Here is a 15,877-nt window from a genome sequence, read left to right on the forward strand (position 1 = left end):
GTGCAGCTGCTGGCTGGGGTCAACCCACCACAAAAAGGAAGGAATGGGAGTGGGGAAGAAAAGGACTAGGGAAGAAAAGGAGGGCCCTCATTGTTACAAAATTTTAGACTCTGTCTACTGTGTGGAAATATCTGTATGGATAGTCAACCATCACAAAACATTAGAAGCTCTTGGCTCTATTATGGTATTATTTACCTGAAGAACTTCTTGAGAAATCTTCTTAATGTGCAGGAAACCACACATTTTTGTGGTTTGGGTTCTGGCAGTGTCTCCTGCGAAAAGCAATAGTATCTTATATTAAGGAAAGTATATGAACACTATAGTTGCAGACCAGGAAGAGGCTTGAGATAGAGCATGTTATATTTACATAAACTTACCTTTTAGATAATTTTAAAATTGGTATTAGTGTAAGAATTATAAACAGACTTGAGGAATGGCCTAAAGTGCCACAATTAAAAGGAGGTTATGCTGAAAGGAGAAATATAATACTGGAGAAGGAATAATAATGAAGCTACTCAGCGGAGGTAGTAACCAGTTTTATTTAGTATTTTTGCTAAGAACTAAGGGATAAAATGATGCCCCAAAGATAAAAAAGATTGAATTCCCCAAAGGGACTTGCAAATGTATGAGAAGAGCTAAACTACCTCGCTTGTAGAAATGGATTTCAATTTAGTGATATAAAATGCAAAGTCCTAATTTAGGTAGATTAGGTAGATAAAAACAAGAATGTTTGCTATCAACTGGGAGATTACCAATGCCAGTAGCAGAGAAGACTCAAATATTAGTAACAATATGACAGACCTGACTGTATGATGCAGCCATGAAAAAAAAATCTTTGATGAGCTGGGTGGGTAGAGATGAGGAGGCATGGATCCACCCTATAAGGTCTAGATACAATACTATATACTGTTCTCACTATGTACTGGTGCTCCTGTTTGAGAAGGATTAATTAATACTGGAATATAAGCCCCCAAAAACCTACAAAAGCAAATAGTGTAGGATGAAGTCTTTTTGTCCTAAGAACGAAAGAATAAGATAGTTTGGTTTGTTTAGCTTAACAAAGCAAAGGCTTAGAGGAAATGCAGTTACTGCATCAAATGTATTCGCTGAAAAAACACAAGAGAGGGAAAACAACCATTTACCCAAAAGGAAAATTTGGCCTAAGAACAAATTGGGTCATAATTACATTTAGGCAGGAAATCAGAAGTTTCTAAATGTCAGAAGTTTGAGGTTCTGCAATGTCCCTGCAGGAAAAGTAATGGGAATAAAAATCCCTCTTTCCGCAGCTAGTTTTGGGGATGTTCTTTAATCAGCTTATGAAAGGGATTGTGTGACATAGCTGGCTGATAGCTGTTAATTTAGGAAGTCCATGCTAGTATCTTGTCATATGTGTTGATAGTTTCTTCTGGCTGCCAGAGGCAGGTAAGCACCCTGTATTCGCTGTATGGCAGGTATTTATACTGTCTCACAGAGAGCTGTCATGCTGTCAACTTTATCTGTAATGAAACCACTCATCACTTAGAAGGCTCAGAAATGGCAATTGTCATTGTTATAACTCAATATTCAATTTTCTACTGCTGGGAAGTGTGCCTTATCTTTAATACTTAGCATTTGGAAGCTTTTAGCCTAATCAACAGGCTTAAGTAAAGTGTCATTTCTTTTTCAGTTTTTCCTTTTTTCTGGCCCGTTGGACATTTCGACTCTAAAAGAGCCTGAGAGACACAATGGTAGATGTGAAGCCCATATAACCAAGAAGGTAACTGCAGCTTTTCCATTTAGTGTTTTAGTCAGACTTTTCCTTGGAAGGTGCAGTCTATCTTAGAAAGCCCAAGATAAGTGCACAATGGCTGAAAAACATTTTTTTCCCCCTTTTTATGTAGTAGACTCTTCCTTGTGCCACCACTGCTTAGTAATGTTCACAAAGCAACATCCTCTTAAATATAAAGGGATTTACCTAAAAATGCCTAAAAATCCAAGGTGGCTAAACACAAATGCTCTTGACTTACTCTATTGAGACTGAAAAATTGACTTGTAAATAGGACTTTGCAAGGTTATAACTCAAGTTACATATATTATTCATGTAGTAATAAAGCCTGGAATCTCCATTTGGAGATAAATATTTCATTGTGCAAGGCACTGCACAGGTAAAATACAGGGGGGAGATGTCCTCTTTCCCAACTACCTTTCAATCTAATGAGAAAACGTATGCAACAAAGAAACAATGGGACTGCACCATAACAATGAGCATTTTGAAATCATAGTTTAAGGTTTCTGAAGACTCAATGCTAGCTTTGGAATTTTAGTTTCTACACTTCAGCATTTCATATGTCCTGTTAGTGAGGCATGTCTTTATTTTACAGTAACTAAACAAAATGTACCTCAAAGGATGGGCAGGTGCAAGCATGATGGGAGTTTTCAGGTAGGTCATCTTCAGAATTCCTTTTAGGTCAGATTTGTTAGACAATCAAAGTCCACATCTATTGGCCTTGATTTAGTTCAATATTTAGCATTCATTTAGATGGATTATCTTTTTTAACTGAGTCTTTCTAATGCCAGGGAACAGCTAATACAGTGAGAGTCAGATGTGCAGTGACCCTGCAGAGTCTGATTCACCTGCTCATATCCTGCTCTCTCAATGATTTGCATGGATATTCTGCTAAGAACAGCCACTGAGATAATCTGGCAGCCAAATAATTTAATCCTTGTCATTCATTTTGTGGCCTGCTGGATGTTAAAAGGAGAGGGAAAAATAAGAACGAAAGGAGGTAAAAGCTCTGGTTTTGGTTGCTTGTTTTAGTCCTTTCAACTGCTGTTACAAGTACCTTATTATTCAGCCTAGGCAGTAGGGACTTGTAATTTAGGACACATGACAATGGACAATAAATAATCTACATCAGAAGCATAGGATATCACTGCAAGTACATTGTATCTGTACTAATTAATATGGGAAAAATTACAAAGAAGTAGACCACTAGCTCAGCTTTACCTCAAGTTTTTCACAGGAAAGGCATGTCAATAACCCAATCTTTTATCACCATCTCTTTCTGTTAGTGGACTTTAACAATAGCTTTAGGTCATAATTTGAAAATATAAACACTACTAAAACACAGAAGATATATCCTCCCTTTCACCAGTCTGTAGGCATGGTTCAGATATGCCTATCTAATCCCAATCTTTGCCATGACAATTCCATTGAGTTACTGTGAATGAATCATTGGTTACTAGGTATGACTGGATATGACCAGGGTAGGGAGCAATGTTAAATATTGATCATTTGTGTATCAGGTATTTGATGGCAGTATAAGACCATGACAAGAAAAAGGTGTGGGTTTTTTTTCCTTAAAACAAGACATAAAGATAGTCGATACAAGGGCATGGTATTAATAACTCAAGTGCCAAAGTACCTTTGTAAGTTCCTATTTAAAGAGCTCTTGCGTCCACTTGTATGATACATAGCTGGCAGTTTTTAATCAACTCTTGCAGATAAGAAGTTATTTTGTGCTTTTCACTTTTTTTTTTTTCAGGAAGAGGCATAATCACATGCCTCCAAGAAGGTTATTTTGCTATGCTGATGGCTCATACAATGCTGCAAATTGTTCTACTTACCAAAGCATCCCTGGCCTCAGCACCTGTGGGCTGCTGTCACTAATAGGCTGCATGAAATATACTGGGGTAATAACATCAGACTTTCTTTTATTGTTTCTAATTTGGCTCATGTGTACTTACAAATGTCCTGTGACATCTATACCTACTCACAACTGTAAAAGTTGTTTTCACCTATATCAGAAATGCTGGTTTAAGTAGGAATGGCATAAAGCCTTCTGGATACAGTCTTTTGAAACTACTTCCAAGGTTTTTCCTGTAACAAACAAAGCACAGAGCAAACAACTTCCAAGTGCTCTAAATGTAGCAAGACCATCTGTTGACTTCAGAAATGAGCTTAGTAATGGTAATGTCTTTTCTGCTGTATGTCCTGGAAACAGAGAATTCTTAAATTTCTTTTCCTTTTTCGTTTTCTTTTTTTTTTAAATTTCAAGTGAATTCTGATACCTGTATTTTGGATTTGAACACATGTCAAGGGGCACTTCTAACGGTCATTTTAGCTGTGTCTAGAAAAGGACAGAGAGATTGGAAAAGGGGGTGATGCGTATAGAGGGGAAAAGAGCAAGATTATGGTGTCACTATTCTGGTCTGTAAAAATCTCCAGTCACTATTTCTTGTCTGCCGCTCTCCTGGTAAATGTCTCTGTGCAGACACTGAGCAGACAGTTAGAATGCTTAGTAGTTTATTTTGAGTTAATGGGCTGGTGGAAGTTGAAACTGTGCAATGTGATTGAGAAGGCTATTTTTCTTTGCAGAAGCATCAATTATTCACAACATAGTCCCACCTTAGGAAAAGAGGAAGAGAAATGGACTCAATTATGGGAAGCTCATATACACAGTTGCCAGGAACAAGGAAGGAAAGGAAAACAAGTACAACCCCTTTTGCAAAAGTGTGTTTTGGCATACCTTCTGTATCACAATGACTGTACCTCCATACAGAATTGATTTACACCGTACATTGGAAAAGGAAACCCTAGAGAGTAAGCATGGATTTTTTTGGCCAAATGTCCCAAAACACTGTTGATAAGAGACTTGGAAAAAAAATCCTATATACATCCCGTCATCCTGAAGGCAATGAAATATCAATGAGGATAGTGCAGTAGAAACTGTGGCTTGGGAGGAAAAAGAATCTTTCATTCAAAGCCCATAAGATCTCTTCACTATTAAAATTCAGCACACTTTCAGAAAACAGACTGAAGGAGGAATCAGATAGAGTTTTATGACTTCATAACTTTTACAAGTCTCTTTAAAGCTCACCATTATTATTCACTCTTCAAAGACAGTCTATGGCATTACAAAATATCAAAGGATCGGTCTGAAAAAAGCAGGCTTTGAGAACCAATTACTAGAAAGCGATAGTACAAAACGCATTTATCGGTTAGCTTATCAAGACTCTGATACAAGGATTGAATCGGAGAGGAGAAGCATGCCTTCACGACATTCACTCATGATAAATCACCTGTCAGAAGTCCTTGGGCAACATACGTGTAACTAAAATTAGTACACACATCTTAGTACAAATGATGTCTATGGCTAAAGTTGGCGGAAAACAGCGTACTTACATTGCTACTTCTTCAGAATAAGTCAGGGTAAGTAATATCTGTCTGCATACCCTAGAGTTCCAGGTTGCCCCTGAACACTGTAGTCTATGAATAATATCTTGTAATTTACCCAGCACAAGAAGTCCCTAAGAGGACTACATGATCTGTTCCTATTTCTCCCCTTTTGGGGACCAAAGCTTTGCTTGAGAAATTAATGTGGGATATGATGTTACTTTCTTGCTATAGATGTGTTTGTGTTTGGGAAGCAGGGATTGGTCAATATTGTGGGAGTCGTTCTTGTCATGGGTGGACTTATTTAAAGAAAACTTGTCTTGCCATCTTCTCTAAAGATGCCTGGACTCTGAAATCATCTAATCTCCCTTGCAACATTCATAGCTGGATCCTTCTGACTAACCATGGTCTATCCTTAGCTCTCATGTATGTCACCCTGACCTCTAAAATCTGTATTATAAGTCAGCCAAGTGTAATACCTTTAAAGGAAAGTTTTTAATAGTAAGAGGAGCAAGGTAAGAGTATGTATGCATGTGCATGTATGTGTTGTGGGAGACATGGATCAAAGGAATTAAGTGATATCCAGTCCTCTATCATGAAAAGCAAGCTCTGCATGACTCAGGAGCTACCTTTCAGCCCTTTCCACATTCCTAGTTGGAATGGCAGCTTCATATTACAGTTCTTTTATGAAAACAAACGTTGGCATAAGATTATATTTTTTTTAGCACCAACACATTTAACAACAATCATAGTAGCACCTTTGTGAGGGGTATGTAGAAGTCTTTGTTGCAGAGTTGGTATATGCAGTTTGCTGTAGTGACTGACAAATGGATTGACTGAAGCAAGAAAAAACAGGTTGGGAAGAAAGAATATGTGACTTAGACCTTTATGTCTGCAAGCCATTAACATCCACTGTTCTGGTGTGTGTCAGTGAGGCAGGAAAGGAAGGAACAAGATGAGATTGGTCCCAATGTGTACTGGTAGCAAAGCCAGTTACTGGGCTGTGGGATATAAGCTCCCTGAGTTTTGTCCCTAGGATCAGAGCTAAGGCCCTTGGAATGCTTCTAGGCGAGTGTGGCTCAGCTTGTGGCCTGTGCGATGCTTTCATCTGGCTTACCACTGCTTCCCTGGAGGAGGCAGGGAGCAGCTGTTCAAGGGATGAAGGTAGCCCACATGGCTGAATGAGCCCTCTGGCGCCTGCCACAGAGAGACAGGCAGTGGCTGCTGTTGTTGTTGCTAAAGGTGGGGGACTGCCAAGTTTAACCCTGACTCTCTGGGTGAGGCTGTGACAGGAACAGGAGGGTGCATTTGGCAATTGCTGCTAGGAGGGCTGGGGAGGTAGTGGATTGGGGGTGTGAGTGGGTTTGGTGGAGCTCAGAGGCAGATGTCTGCATATAGGTAGGTGGGAAGAGGAGAGCCTTCCTTTCCAAAGCCTTAATCTGGCCACAGTAGAGCTGAAGGCTGGAATGCTTTCTTCAGTATCCTGCCAAATGTGCCTGAGGAGGCCATGTCATTTTCCTCCTCTTCTTGCATCACATGGGCCTGCCAGACCAACAATCCTCACAAGTAAAAGGAAGCTCCAGGAGGTAAGTCTTGAATGAACTTTGAGTTCATGTGACCACTGCTTAAGTAAAGGCAATGGACACTGCCCCTCTGTGCACAACCTATATGAAGTCACTGGGAATCAAGGATTTGACTCTGCATGATTGATTTTCCATGCTTATTACTTTACTACAATGTGGCCAGGCTAGGGGACTCAGCTGCCAGAATGGTTTCTGGAAGGAAGAGCCTACACCACTTAGAGACATCTCTCCCTTGGTTTCTGAGAGTCTTTTTTGTTCTGCTTTGCTCCACTTGTACTTGCTAAATGCTAGACTGTAATTGTAATAGGAGGCTGTTACACTGAGACATGAATTTGAGTGATTCACTGTGGATTTACTAAGCCATGCACATCCTGAAGCTGTAGATGGAGGTAGATAATAACATTTATTGTTAATTAAAAACATGAATCCAAGACATGAATGAAAACTTCCCCTCTTCCATTTGCAGTCTTGACTGGGAAACTAAAAATGCTGAAAAAGAGGAGATATTCATTGTTTTCTACTTAACAACAGGACAAAATTATTATTATTATTATTATTTTAAATGCAGGACTTGGCTATTTGACACAATTATTTGGGGTTTTTTTTCTTAATATTCCCCAGATATTTCTAAATCTTTGAACAAGGGGTTTGATTGCAGGTAAGTTTCAATAATAGCTCTGCACATTACAAACAGCAGCATCAGGCACTAGTCATGTGAAAAATACAAAGCTCTCCATACATTTTAGACTTACACAGTCTTATTTACATGGTTGGTCCTAATCCTTCACTGTGTGCATAACAGACACACTGTATGTACACAGATTGTATGATGCTACATCTATCAACTAGCATCAGAGCAGAGCTGAACCCACAATGAGATGCTCTGCTCCTTGTAGCAGCTTCAATCTTTTAAAAAGTGTATTATAAGGGATTTGAAAGGCTTGATTGTTAGACTTAGAAAGGAAGTAATTAAAAATATCTTTTGTTTCTCCCCTCTTATTTTCCCTCTCTTCTGTCTGCCTCCTTCCAAGGATTTATATTCAGATTGGAATCATAAGTGGTTTCTTTTTGCCCTCAGATCACCCTGCCCTAGAAATACTGTGGCAACTCACAAAAGCCTAAGATAAAGTGCTTGCATTCAATAGTGCTATAAATTAGTGACACATTATGATGATAAAGAATAAGGGATGTAAAAATGCATGTGTTAAAAGAAAAACAATAGTAAAAAGTTCTTAGATCTAATAAAAACCATTGCCCTGGCACAACACCCACTTCCCTCTTTGAAAAACAGTAAAGCTAAGTCTTTTGCTTTGTCATTATTTTTTATTTAAACTGAAATTGTTATCGTTGTTTATTTCATGACCAGAATGTTTTAATCTGGTGTATGGTTCATACCACTAACAAAGCAGACAAGTATTAACTTTGTGATTACTCCCTACCTTATTAAATAATTTAGAAATAATTTTATTAACTTTATAAATTAAACAATAAATGTGCCTTCCATAAATAACAAAATCTCTTTAAATTGCCTTTGGGAATATTTCCTAAAACTTTATCTGTGTTTGTCATTCCATAACAAAAAATGCTCTTTTACTTGTAACTAGCTGCCACAGAGAAAAATACTGAAAGCTTCTTCTAACGTTTCCCAAGATTGTGTATATACCAATGACTGAAAAGAAATCAATCCTTTTGTGTCTATGTCAAAAACCTATTTTAGATCATATAGGCCATATATATATATGTATTTTACATAGTAAAGATATATATGACCATGTCACATTGTTCTAGGATTCAAAGAGATTAATCTCTCATATTTCCAAAGGGAAAGCTTTACCTGATTATTTAAATAGACGTAATGTGTCTTCTTTAAAGATCTTGGTCACCAAGGCATTAAAAGTAAGCATTTGAATAGTCCCTGTAACTTTTATATGCACAACAGACTTAATTGTCTTACAGAGTTATTTCACAGTATTCATTTTCCTATGCATTAACAGTGTATGTAACACGTATTTAAGGATTGTTGTCTCTTCTGCTGCTGCAGCATTATATGGCCAGATTTTTCATTCCACCAAATCGAACAAAGTTTACTGGAATGCTGGCAGTGAAACCTAAATTTTCCTAGATCAGTAGCTCTAAGGCAGACCTGCCAGCTAAACTGCTTCAGGCTTGGCAACCCTGAGAATCCAAGCAGGCAGTTTTTCCAGAGATCACGGGATTTGCACTGGGAAGTTTAAGACCCTAGTTCTAAGTAGCCAGTAACATAATGCTACTGGGGGCAGATAGCTTATTTCATATCTGAAATGTGTTTTATATTATTTCTGAAACAAAATTACTGCGAAATTTCCATCCTTGAAGATTCCTGGATTTGGTCCCAGTGGACTGAAATCTTGTTGCAGAAACCAAACTCTTCCTAAAACTTTGTGTGTAACAGAAACTTTCCTTTTCAACCTGCTCTGTTTCTGTTTTGGAAGGAAATACAGCTGTGCTGCCTAAGTCTAAGATGTCCTGTCACTAAATTGCTTGCATTATCCAAGCTAGACATTTCTTTGTTTGGATTTTTCATTAAATGCTTAGTGGGGTTTTTTTTGTTTGTTGGTTTTTGTTTTTTGGGGTTTTTTTTCAGTGCCTTAAGCTCGGAATGCTTATATTTAAACAATCTATTTAATCTAGTACCAGAGAGCTAAATGCTGATCAGTGACCTCATGAAAGTGGTCGCTTTATGATCCCTTTGTTTTAAAATCTGTAGCTTTCTGTTGTGGGCAATTATGTCTTTCTTCTCTACCATCCTCTTTGACAATATGCACTGCATAGTTGCCCTGGGATCCAAAACTGCCAGCCTTTTTTTCCTAACTCATGCATCATCAGTGATTCTACTGAAAATATGTAACCCAAAACTGAGTATAGATTGCTGCACTAGCCCTGAAGGTCTGACAAAGGTTGCTGGTAACAAGTTAGGGTCTTGAAGCTGGCTGTTCACAGGCTTCTGTGGAGGTACAACGCTGAAGAGTGGAATTCTGTCTGCTTAATACACAAGGCTGCATTGGTGTTATGATACATAGTTCAAAAGAGCAACAAGTGATTTAGTCTGCCAGTTTTCCTCAGCTGTCAGAGGCAGACTTCCCATACAGTCTGTGGTGAGAAATAGTCCTGACACCAAAACTAAGCCAGCCAGCCGTGGTGCTTAAATTAGGCACTCCAGCAATCTTTATCTGAGCTCCCTAGTTATGAAGTGGAGACAAATATACTTCCTGTAGATTTTATTTGTATTTTGGAGACTGTATCCCTCAATGCATATGAATTGGAAAGGCACAACTTGCTGAACTCATTTGAAAGGTCTGCAATCAGATTATTTGTGAAGTCTTCTAAAATCTAGTTTTAAAACATTTTTTGCATGTATGATATAGAGATAAGAACTAAGAAATACTGTGAGTTGTCATTTATTTTTTCCAAGTTCTGGGATCAGTCCTGAAGCCCTCATGCACACAGACTTCTAGTGTTTTTTGCTCATAGGGGGGAATTCCAGTTCACCAAAGGTAAAATGGTCCTACAGTATAAATTTAATGCATTTTTCTGAGGGAAATAATGCCACCATTCCCACTGTTCTGCTTGGTACAGCTGCTGCAAGCTCAAGTGACTTCTAATGGTATTCTGAAGTGACTTAGGAAAGGCAGGGAAAAAGAAAATTTAAATGTACATTAAAATTTAAAATCACATAAAAGTACTTAAAGTACAAATCATTACAAGATATATTCAAATTTATATAGAGAATGATGATCTCTAATCATGGAAATAAGTAGTGTGGGTTTTGTAACATCATGAGACCTGTCAAAAATACAGCCAAGGAGCAGGAATCACAAAATCATTCATTCATCAAATCCACTATGACTAAATCACAACTGACCCCAAATTATTGCAGATTATTTTGTTTAATAATTAGACAGATGAATCCAGAAATGGAAGCCCTACTTCCTTTCTTCTCTAGTGGTATAAGTCTATAAAAAAATCCTAATTTTCTTGAGACCAGTGGGAGTTTTACTGTTGATTGTGGCAAGGTTATGGATTTATCACTGATTCTTGCTGCTATGAAAGGAATATCAGTACTAGTGAGTCCAGATGCTGGAACTGCCCAGACAGCAGTGACTGTTAGAGAATTACTGGAAACTGAGTAGTCTGAGAAGCAGTCAACAAGAAGGAAAGACAGGCATAGAAACTAGCAGCTGCTACATTGAGTAGAGGACATGCCTGATATGGGATGGAGAAACAAATGCATTTTCACAAGAACTGTGCCTCTTCACTGTAGGTGGGAAAATAGGAAGAACAGGTTTGTGAGAAAGAAGAGCAAACAGTAATTTACAGCCTCTATGGAAACAGGAGAAGTGAAAGTGTGGAGAGATAAGTAGAGGAAGGGATAGTATATTATAAATTCATTAGAAGTAAAAAAAAAAAAGGCAGAAAAGGAGCTCCAGTGTTATGTAGACAGTGGTTAAATGTTCTGTGGGGAACAGAGCCATGGAAGGCTGAATTTCTGTCTGTTATGTATTTATATCAGCAAGTCATCAAAGACTGTTTCATATAAAATAAGAAACGAAGATTTGATCTTTCTTCTATTGGGGAAAAAAAACCCCAACCACAAGAAGCTTCCTGTTTGGTTTATTAAAGTGAAAAACCCCAAATTACTACTTTTTCCAGTTGGATCAGGCCCACAAGAAATTTGTTGCTAGAAAGGGAGTGACATGGGAATTACATTCATAATTAAGAAACTAAAATTTCCAGCTAATAATGCAGAGTAAAAAGCAGTAACTAGAACTGTAAATATGATGGCATTAAATTTCCACTTTTGCAAGAGGGTTGTTCAGAATGCTCTCTCAGACAGGAAGGATGTTTAATTGCCACAACTTCCCATGAAGTGCATATGACCCAAATGGTTATGTTGTAGCTGCTACTGAGCATTCCTGTTAGGAGACAGTTTAATCATTTAAAAGATCCAGTTTCAACAGTGGCTTTATGGTGCTTAGAATGAGATAACCTTGGCAAAAGCTCCAAGGCAGACATTTTATAGCTGTAGAGTGAAACTCAAACATGTTAGTACGACACGTATAAGCCACCTTTGACCGTTTAGTTTCCCGTTAATGCTCAGCATCAAGAATGCTGAAATTCCAGCAAGCCCGAGATCTGCATTCAGCGCCCGGGACATTCAATGCCCAAACTTTTTAATGGATATCTGATTCTGCAAGTTTTTTACCGTTTCAACTAAGGCTTTGAGATTTCCTAATTCTCTATGAAGAATGCGCTCTTGTAGCTGGGAGATCCTGAGTGGTGGTGACCATGTTCACTGACAGGTATATTTTTTCCTCTGTTGTGTTCGACGCATTTTACAGTGACATCTAGTGACTAGTTTAGTTAAATGCAGGTATGTACTTCAGATCTCGTTTCCGTCGTTGTTAGCTCTACTTTACCTCCACTGTGGTAAAAAGTCCATAATCTGAAGCCAAGGATTTGGCAAAGGCACTGTAGTTTCTCCATTTCTGGACTCTCAGTGCCTTCTTCCTCCTCTCACTGTCCCCAGGTGGGTGCCTTGCAGAATGGACGTAGCTAATTGTGCTAGAGCTGCTTCAGGTTTTTTCATAGTCTTTACTGAAGTCTCTACACTCTACTTTCATAATTTGTAATATCTGTCTAGTGTTAATATATTTAAGGAGCAGAGGAAAATCCCTGAGCATTTGCAGTAATCCTCCTGCTTCCTTTTTTTTAATACTGGAATGCTTGGAAGTAGGATCCTGCTCATCTCTTGTTCTGGTAAGCATGACAGAGATAACTATTCCTAATTCTAAACTCAAAAACAAATCTCATGAAAAGGATGAAGAAAATTAGAGTGAGTAGACTGGGAGAACAGTGTCCCAACATTACTATCTGATATACAGATGTTTCTTCCAGAAAGGTTTTTCACAGGACAGGGAGAATGTGGATCAAGACACACCTAGGTTATAAGCAACTTTCTCATTCAATGAGGAGTGGACATTACTTTCCAGGCTGTTCAGAGCCTGCATGCAGTAGCTGCCTAGACCCCTCTCCTGCTCACTGACTCATCTTGCCTATTCCTCAGGTAAGGGTAGGAGAGGAATCTTGCCCTTCTCTAAGCTTAATCAATAAAGTAAATGGTTCACACACTGCAGGAATGGAGCAGCATGTCCTTTATGGCCTGCTTTATGTTGCCTCTTATTTTAGAGATGAAACAAACAGTGTCAGAGATACAAGCCTTGACTCCAGCATCAGATCTGAATGTTCCTGAGTTTGAGATCTGGGCTTAAACTGAGGCATTCCTAAAGTATGAATTCATCCCAATATGAACATGAGTTTATTTTTCAAATCAAGATTTTAGTCCATGTCTGTTCTTGTCCACTGGTACTCTAGTTTGCAAATTTCTGACTTGATATTGTTTATCCCTTATGCACTTTAACAGGGATAGGGCTGTGGGCTTAAACCCAGCAACTTTGCATATATTTTGACTCTTTTCTAGAAGCAAATAAAAAGAAGAGTGTTACCCATGAGCAGCCCTGGTGGTAACTGGTTTGGTGCAATATTGTTATCTTACTATTAACCATGCAGCTTTTGCTTTTTTTCTTTACTGTCACCTTCATGTAATAAGGCCCAGACTCCAGCAGCAAAATGCTTGCTTTTAAATGCAGGCCTTTGCATTGTTGAATTTCTTTCTGTCTCTGTGACTCTACACCATAGGGCTGGGCAATTCTTTTTGCATGAAAACTTGTTCTCAGTAATTGGCATTACCTTCCTACTCTGTGTTACCTGAAGCTTCAGTACCATGCACCTTCTTGGACCGTCTTCTCCTTGGACCAGTATTTTTATTAAAATACTAAGCAGAACTGGGACTGGCACTGATTTCAGAAAGACACCCCTTTTCTTCCCAATAGTATAAATAGTTGTAATCTCTTCTTCTTACCTACCTAATAGTTATTCTTTTAACTCCATTTTTTCCACTTTAATAATTAATATCCCTTGAGGCAGTGAAAGCAATTCTTGGTTTAAGTCTATAGAGATTAGTTCCAACGCATTGAGCTCGTCTAAAAAACCAGTTATCTTACTGAAGAGAGATACTATAGACTGCCACAATCTAGCTTGATAAAACCCTGTGGCATTTTATCACAGTTTTCATTTACCTCTCTGTCCTAGGTTTACTCATTCTACAGTAATGGTACTAAACTCTTTCAAAATGTCAGTTCTATCTCCTCACTTGCTCCTTTTAAAAATACACATGGCATGCTTTTTTTCGCTCTGGATCATAGGGTATTGCTGTCAAATTATAGGAACAAATATCTGCTATACCAGTGATTTTTTTTCACCTTTGGGTCGAGACTATTTACCCTTTATTTTCAGTTTTGTTGCAATTGTCAAAATTTTGGTAATTCATAAGATATGGTAAATGTTTCAGTCCCCTGAAGTGCCCTACTCTTATTCTCATGAATGTAATCATCCCTACTGGAAAGAGAAGAAAATCTGTGTTTAATTGCTAGGCCAAACCTAAATTATCCTTTGATTCTACCACATTGTGACTGGGTAAAGGCCTTGCTTCTTCCCTCTTTAGCCTTTTTCTACTTAAGAACTTAAGAGCCAGGGTTCTGTTTTCTTTGTAAGTCCATCTAAACCCTTCTGGGTGTATTTCTGTACCTTTCAGATCTGAAGAATGCTTTTTGCCAATGAATGCCTTTTCCATTTCTGTACAAGCTCTCTGCTTAGCTGTATTTTACATTGAAGTGTCTATTTTGACAACTTTTTCTTTCTTTTCAGATTTAATTTCAGGGTTTTTTGTTATTTACACACTTGAGTTACTCTGGACAACCTTGCTAACTACTTTCCTCAGTTTCTCAAAGTTTGCATTTCAGAGACAAAAATGTAATAATAGATCTATTTTTGCCTATATTGAAATTTTAAGATGAATTGAAGCAGCTCATGATTGCTCTATTTTAAAGGAATGTGGGTGCACCTGAAAACAGAACCATTGCCCTGGAAGTGCTTTTCAATTGTGCATTGAGAATTAATTCCTTATTAGAACTAGATTTTTCAGTTTGGATTTTCAGGTCAGGGGCAACATACAGATCTGCTCAGGCCTCTCGCCCTTGGATCTCATGCACTGTGGATAACACAACTCGCAAGGACTGGCTTACAAACTTCCAAAGTGATGGAAGCGGTGTAGTGATCACAAGGCATACTGCGTGTTTAGGAGTGAGAAATGTTATGAAAGAAAAAGGGAGTTAGAGACAACAGCCAAAACAAAATAAAAGTATAATTCAGTATGGTATCCCAGATGTTATATTGGATATTAGGAAAAATTTCTTTACTGAAAGGGTTGTCAGGCATTGGAACAGGCTGCCCAGGGAAGTGCTTGAGTCACCATCCCTAGAGGTATTCAAAAAGCGTGTAGACAAGGGACTTCAGGACATGGTTTAGTGGGCATGGTTGACAGTCGGACTCCATGATCTTCAAGGTCTTTTCCAATCTAAAGGATTCTATGATTCTATGTGTGCTGAAGGCAGAGAGACTTGAAGTAGCCCATAGGAAGTGCTAAGTGCTATCCACATCTGAGATCTTTCCCCTTGTTTAGGGAGATTATGGCATCTGAAGAGAGCTGATGCTCTAAAGTTCACAACCTGCTCCCAAATGTAGCTGCCAGTGACTTGAATGGCTGTAATTTCCCATTTCTTTTTCACCAAAGAGTCTCTCAGCATTAGGCTATAAATGGAGGGAGAAATGTCATGCCCGGTCTGATTTTCTACGTTTTAATAGTGGGTGACTGGGTAGTATTCCTGGGGCCAAGAGGAGATCAAACAAAGATGAAAATCATTGTGGTGTCTAGTGTTCAGGGTGCTTGGCTAGAATGGGAAGCTCCTGTGTCTAGACTCTGCTCTGAGGCTTATTTGGTTTTTTTTCTAATGATTGCTTAATGTAAATTGTGTGTGCAGTATTGAGAACTGAGATGAGAATCAAATGGAAGTTGTTTCCTCCTGCCTTGCTCTTTGCTCAGTCCTGCAAGCTCAATGCTGAGACGCATAGGGCAGGTCAGTCCTGAGCATTTGCTTTGTAAAGAACGCTAGACAGTCAACAAATTGTTGCTTGAAAAAAGGTA

The sequence above is a fragment of the Haliaeetus albicilla genome, chromosome 4 (genome assembly GCF_947461875.1).
Source record: "Haliaeetus albicilla chromosome 4, bHalAlb1.1, whole genome shotgun sequence".
Classification (NCBI taxonomy): Eukaryota; Metazoa; Chordata; class Aves; order Accipitriformes; family Accipitridae; genus Haliaeetus; species Haliaeetus albicilla.